Source organism: Tetrao urogallus, assembly GCF_951394365.1.
Source record: "Tetrao urogallus genome assembly, chromosome: 8".
In the NCBI taxonomy this organism is placed as follows: domain Eukaryota; kingdom Metazoa; phylum Chordata; class Aves; order Galliformes; family Phasianidae; genus Tetrao; species Tetrao urogallus.
This window is the reverse complement of record NC_136821.1, coordinates 25,866,860-25,873,178: the sequence shown is the minus strand read 5'-3', so window position 1 is coordinate 25,873,178 and position 6,319 is coordinate 25,866,860.

Sequence of the window (6,319 nt, the reverse complement as noted above, 5' to 3'; positions counted from 1 at the left end):
CCGTCGCAGGGCCCGGGTCCGGCCTTTAGGCCTCGGGCGCCTGCCTCTTCTCGCCCTCACCACTGGCGGCTCAGCACGGGCTCCGGACCGCTCCTTGAGTCGGTGGCAGGAGCGCAAAGTGGGTTAGCGTGCCGGCCGACCACCAAGTCAGGCGCCCTGCCAGAGAGGGTGCGGGGCGCCCACGCTGTGAGGACCGCCGCCTGCCTTTGACTGACGCGCGCCTCAGCCAATCCGCGACCCAGGATCCCGCTTCCCGCCGCCTGTCGGCGGGAGAAACGAGGGGGCGGGACTTCCGCTGGCAGCCATGCGTGCGGCCGCCAGCGGTTGCCGTAGCGACGCGAAGCCGCCTGAGGAAGGCTGGGGCCCTGATCGACGCCACTCAAAGTATAAAAACAAAACCAACTCCGAGCAGCTCCAGTTCTGTTCAGAAACAGCACAATATTTATTTAACATCTTTATATATTTATATATATATAATTTTTTTTTTCTGCATTGCAGATTGTGTCGAGTTTTATACATCTCTATTTACAATGATTTAAAATAATTATATTTCATCTCTGGCATTTATTTACAGAGTCAACAGTAACTACGTTTCACATTTCAACAACAGTCAACAGCATTACCCAGTTCAGTAAGACAGTAAGATAATGGCTTACATGCATCAATAACACGATCTTCGCTACGTGCCATCTTCAGCTCTAAGAATGAGGATTTCCCTGGTCCCACGATAAAGGACATCACACAGCACAGCTCACAGCCTCTCGAAGCCCACGTGTTTCCGTCCCTCCCAGCACCTCCTGCCCACACAGGCCCTATCCCTGCCCTCGGGCCTAGCCCAGCTGTCTGCACACGTGGGACGTGCTGCTTATGCTCCTTCTATGACAGAGATCAGAGCACATCATGTTAGAGTAGTAAAAATCCTCAAAAAGCTTATTTCAGAGAAACAAACCTGGTATGACAAAAAAAGTAGGAAAATAATTTTTTAACCCTTGCAGAGCATTTCTTTTTGCTAGTAAAATCAACGGCGTATCCTGTGTTCTTACAAGGACAGTACAGAGCAAAAGATTTGTTGTAAAATAGAAGAATTACAAATTTAAAAAATGCAGCACGGGGTACCTCAATTCAGGTTTGTATAGCAAAGAAAAGCTACCCTAGTAAATCTAAAATGTATTAAGAGTATCTGATTTAATTATTAAAAATCTTTATTAGCTTTTTTTTCCTGGAATCCTCGATATGGAAAAAATGTTAAATAACTCAATTTTATTTAATCGTACATCGTTTCTTCATAAATAGACCAGCCAGTTATATCCATCCTAAAAGTATGCACTTTCTGCAAGTAAACAATAAGAAGTCTTGTTTCAAAGTATTCATCAAACACTGGCACACAAAACACACAGACACACCCCAGTACTATCTACTAAAAAGCTTTGAGAAGTGGTTTATCTAGTTAGTGATTGCTAACTCACATCTACTGTATACTTCAAGCCATAAAGTTTCTAATACTCAATTTTTTCATAAACAGCATGAAAGTCTAGCACAACAACAGGAACCACGTGAACAAAAAGGACAGTGTCAGAAGCCACTACTTGTCACTCCCAAGTCCCACCTATTTTTGAACAAAGTCCATCTCTCTTCGAAAAGGTTGCTTCATTCATACTAATTTTTCTGTTTCCAGATCAGTTCTGGGGAGGGTGAGGACTATAAAACACTGGGAGCTCACAACCCAATAACTTCTTAATACAGCTTTATCAACTCTCCCCATTGTGCACAAGCTAAAATGTAGGCCAAGGTTTTACTGTACAGACACAAAGTTTTACTGTACAAGTGTTCTCACACAGCAGCTCCTCACAGGAGTAGCTTAGTAATCCTTTATGACAGAACAAATAATTTATGTACTTATTTTAAAATTCATTTTATCCCTAAAACTATTCTGAAAATCTGATCAATACAGTCAAAATAAAATCAGAAGTGTTCGGTTTTTTGATTCTTAAGAAAATAAATAACAGAGGTGGAAATTACTTTTGATTATTTTTTTTTTTTCTTCAAAAAAAATCTCAAATAAAGTCACATAACACGAGACTAAATTTTAACTAGATTTTTACTAAATCCATTCCTGGCAGCTGTGAGATACCTTCAGGCTTCTAGAGCTTGCTTTTGAACTTCTAATGTATCACATGATAGCAGGCCTTGACACTTGCCACAAGCTAAGTTTCTCAAAAATGGCTACCCGTTATGTTTTGAAAATCTGTTCCATGATTTGGATAAATTTTAAAATAATTTTTTTTAATGACTAAGTGGAAATCATTATTCAGATCAGTCTTGCAAAATCCATTTACTGCTTGCCTTCATAAACTATTGATGAACCAAGTTGCTCGCAGCTCTCTGCTGTTGTCCATCATTGTTTAAGAAGCAGGTGAGTATTTCAGCTCTTCAGCTGATCACAACATGCAGATTTTGACAGACTGATGTATATATTCACAAATACAATATCCATGCTGGGTTCTGTTCCCCCAAATCCCTACAGAACAGCTTTCCAGAAATGAAATTTATTCAAGAGCCAGTGGGAAAACAGACTAATACTAGTTTAAGAAATTAAGAGAAATTTATCTGAATTTAGTAAGAGAAAGAGAAATTAAGGCCTGTATATCAGCAATAAGCAGCATTTAAAATACCGGAGAAAATACAAGATATTGATCAATTTTATTTACGCCAAGAATGCAATGCAAGTACAGAGGATTAGCCCTCCACTTTTGATGCTTGAAAAGGACTGATAATTTATAACTTTAGTTCAGTCCTAAACAAGCCATTTAAAGAAAAAAAAAAAAAAAAAAAAAAGCACGTTTATAGTTCTGGTACAAACTATTCCAATGATGGAAATGAATGTTACGAATGAGACCTAGCTAACATCCCATATGAAACATGCCAAGGGAACAATATCTTTGGCAGTGACAGAATTGCAGAATTTAAGGATAAGACTTATAGATCTACAAATAACAGAAACATCTTTTTGTTCTGTATGCAGCACATACATTCCATTCAAGTAAGTTCCATTATGCTTTCCACACCTCCTCCAGGATTACGAGTTCAGTATCAAGTTTGTACTGATCATGAATTTTACTCAAAAAGTTATTCTTGGTTACTACCTGGTCTTCAAATTAACTTAAATTTGTAAGCCAAGTCCAACAAAAATTCCCGGCCTGTGACCGAAATTAAAACACTTCAACACTTAAAAGAGAGCCACTGTTTCATGATAAAATAGGACAAATTTAAAATTTAGATTAAAATAAGCCATAGCATAGAATAATCTACACCAAAAATAATTTTTGAAAATATAATTCTCTGAACATGCTATACATTAAACATTGAGGAAAATCTCCCTGGATCTAAAATTTTCCAGGAAAATTAATTATGTTCATTACAGAAGTAAAACAAGCCACATCTATCTGGAGACAGAAAGGGGTAAAAGTCGGGGCCACCTTTCTTCAGAGCAGCTTTACCACCATTAAGGTGCAGGTTTCCCCCTTAATCTTGAAAAATATGTTCATATTTACATACAGTATACACACAGTTGAGGCAATTGATTGTCAACACGTGACAAATGTATGTACCTACCCACACACAAGTAAACCTCACATGGTGAGAAAAAACCCTGTCCCAGTAAACTCCAGTATTCATAAGTAGTGCAAATAAATAAGTTGTCAGAAAACAGTTTTTTTCCTCGTAATTTTGCTGTCAGAACAGATGACTAGCTATGTTCAAGCTAGCAGGAGCGTGTTGGAAATGTTAGATTCAGGTAACTGAGACCAACACACTTGCAATCTACAAATAACTACGTCTAATGCTTACTGGCTGCAACATGATGTTCAGCATTACAGAATGAAGTATGATGTTAAAACTTCTTCAAACACATCAGAAAGTTGTATTCAAAGAAATTTGCATTTAAAACAAACAGTGAAAGATAAGAAAGCGAGATAAGAAGTCTCCAAGTTAAAACTAGCAAGAATAACAAAGCAATTTAAAACTTCATCTTGCCACATTCATTGTAACAGATACTTTCACTTCATCACTTTGCTGCCTGCAGGATGAAAAACAAAAGGGATCAACACTGAACCAAAAAGCTGATAATAAAAACCTCCTGAAAAGGAGAATCAAAGTCTGATTTTACCAATCTTTTTAAAATTATAAAGCCCAAGAAAAATGAGTTGTAAAATGGCAAAATAGCGTAACGTTGTAAAAACTGTATTAAGGGATAATTCATGTAACCCTACTTACATGTGCACAGACATCTACATATAGTACCCGCACTTCCTCACCTAAGCATTAAAAACATCTGCACACACATATGCATGCACACATGTAGTGTTCTGCTTTTTCAACCTTCTTTTTTCAATGCAGCTGCACTGAAATATTGCAGAAATTTCAGTCTAGTGCCTTACATAAAGTACCAAATGTTCTGAAACATGACACAGCCGAGTGAATTCAGGATAAAGAGGTTTAAGTTTAGATATCTGTCACTGGTATCAGAAAATCAGAGCATGCTTTTTGTTAATATTTAACACACAATCAGAAAATCAGCAGATTATTCTCTCAGCCAACATCCTGGACACTTCTTATTTAATTACCACCACAGTACTTTGAAGTGTACTGAGTGTCACTATACGAGATTTTGCTACAATCTTCACACACCTTGGTATAGTCTGAGATACCAAGGAGGATTACAGGTAAGTGTGATACACAGCACTGGCAGAGACTGCTATTGTAGCTGGTTTGCAGGTCACAGTGACAACTCACTTTCTAAAACGTCCATCAGTCTGGAAAATGACAAAACTTCTCAAAAATGAAACTATGCACTCAGGGGATAATTTTGGTAAGTTACAGATGCTGCACATCAGCACACAGCAAAAAGTTGGTTTTTTTTTAGTAGAGATGAAATTGAACCCTTTTTAAAGCTCTAAATGGGGTAGGTATATATACATATGGTTTGTTCTTATGTGTATATGTGTATACACACACACACACACACACACACACACACACACACAAACCAGAATAAAATGAACTGAGCTATAACAAAAGGCACATCATCAAAATGAGGACTGCAAAAACATCTTGATTTGTAGTTTAGTTGACCTTTTAACTACTTCAAATTGAGGCATGCACATTTGATTTCCCTATCTGAAGTCTCTGGGCTGTCTTGCTTTCCTGAAATAGTGTAACTGCATGGAGTTCCTCTCTTCAGAGTATAAAATATTTGTTTCTAAAATTTGGCCCAATGCCAAATTACATCATAAAACTTCTATGGGAATGTTTGTAATAGCAAAAGCAGAAACAAGAGAACCTTACTAACAAGCAACCCTATGTTTTAAAGGTGGAGAGATATTAAAGTAATTCCTCAAAAAGCTGACATTCCTGACCTTTTATGTCCCAAAGATTTAAGCAATCATCATTTGGTCCTTATCAGTTCACAGCGATGGCACTTCAATAGAATAGAATTCTCATAGTGATGATCTCTACAAAATATAGATTTGTATTTTCAGGGAAGAAACTACTACCAAGCAAACCATAACTTGTCAATCACCTCCACAAAACTTGACAAAATAAATCAAGAAGAGTCTAATCATAAGCAGCTTTTTTAAAACAAACAAACAAAATCCCCCACAGTTTAATCTCAACTATGCATTAGCTCTATCTCTAGTGACCCCTAAAGACTAATCTAAGTTCTGAAACAGCTGGGGTTTCTTTCTGAAGATTCTATTTTTTAACTGAATTTCTTCATCAGTCCAGATGCCATTTAATTCACTTTTCTATGAAAGTAAAATCTGAAGACTAGATGATTGATTTGAAGACAAAGTGATTTATCAAGTTACAAAAAGATTTCAAATATTTAAATGAGTTTTAATGTAAATTTGAAAGTTCTGTTTGGAATAGAGGCTCAAAAGAAAAAAATAAAAAAACATTATAAAACCTAACAACGAAAGTAACACCATGTTATTGTCCTGAATTTCTTAAAAATTCTCTGTCATTCAAAGATAACCCGCTATGTCTAACAGCTTATGTTTACTCTTCACAGTGACAATGAAACCAAAGTGCTCACATGAAGATCATAACTCTTTTCTGTGGATTTACAATTTGTAAACTTCCAGGATATCATACATTACTTAAGAATACAGGATGAACTTTCTCCTTTTCTCTCTAGCAATAGGACAGAGAGAGAGATAGGATGACAAACATTTTCCTACACAATCAGAAGTGTGCTTCTAAGCAACGTTCTCTAGCATAAGTACCAGCCAGTGCCCACCATTCACACCAGTCATATACA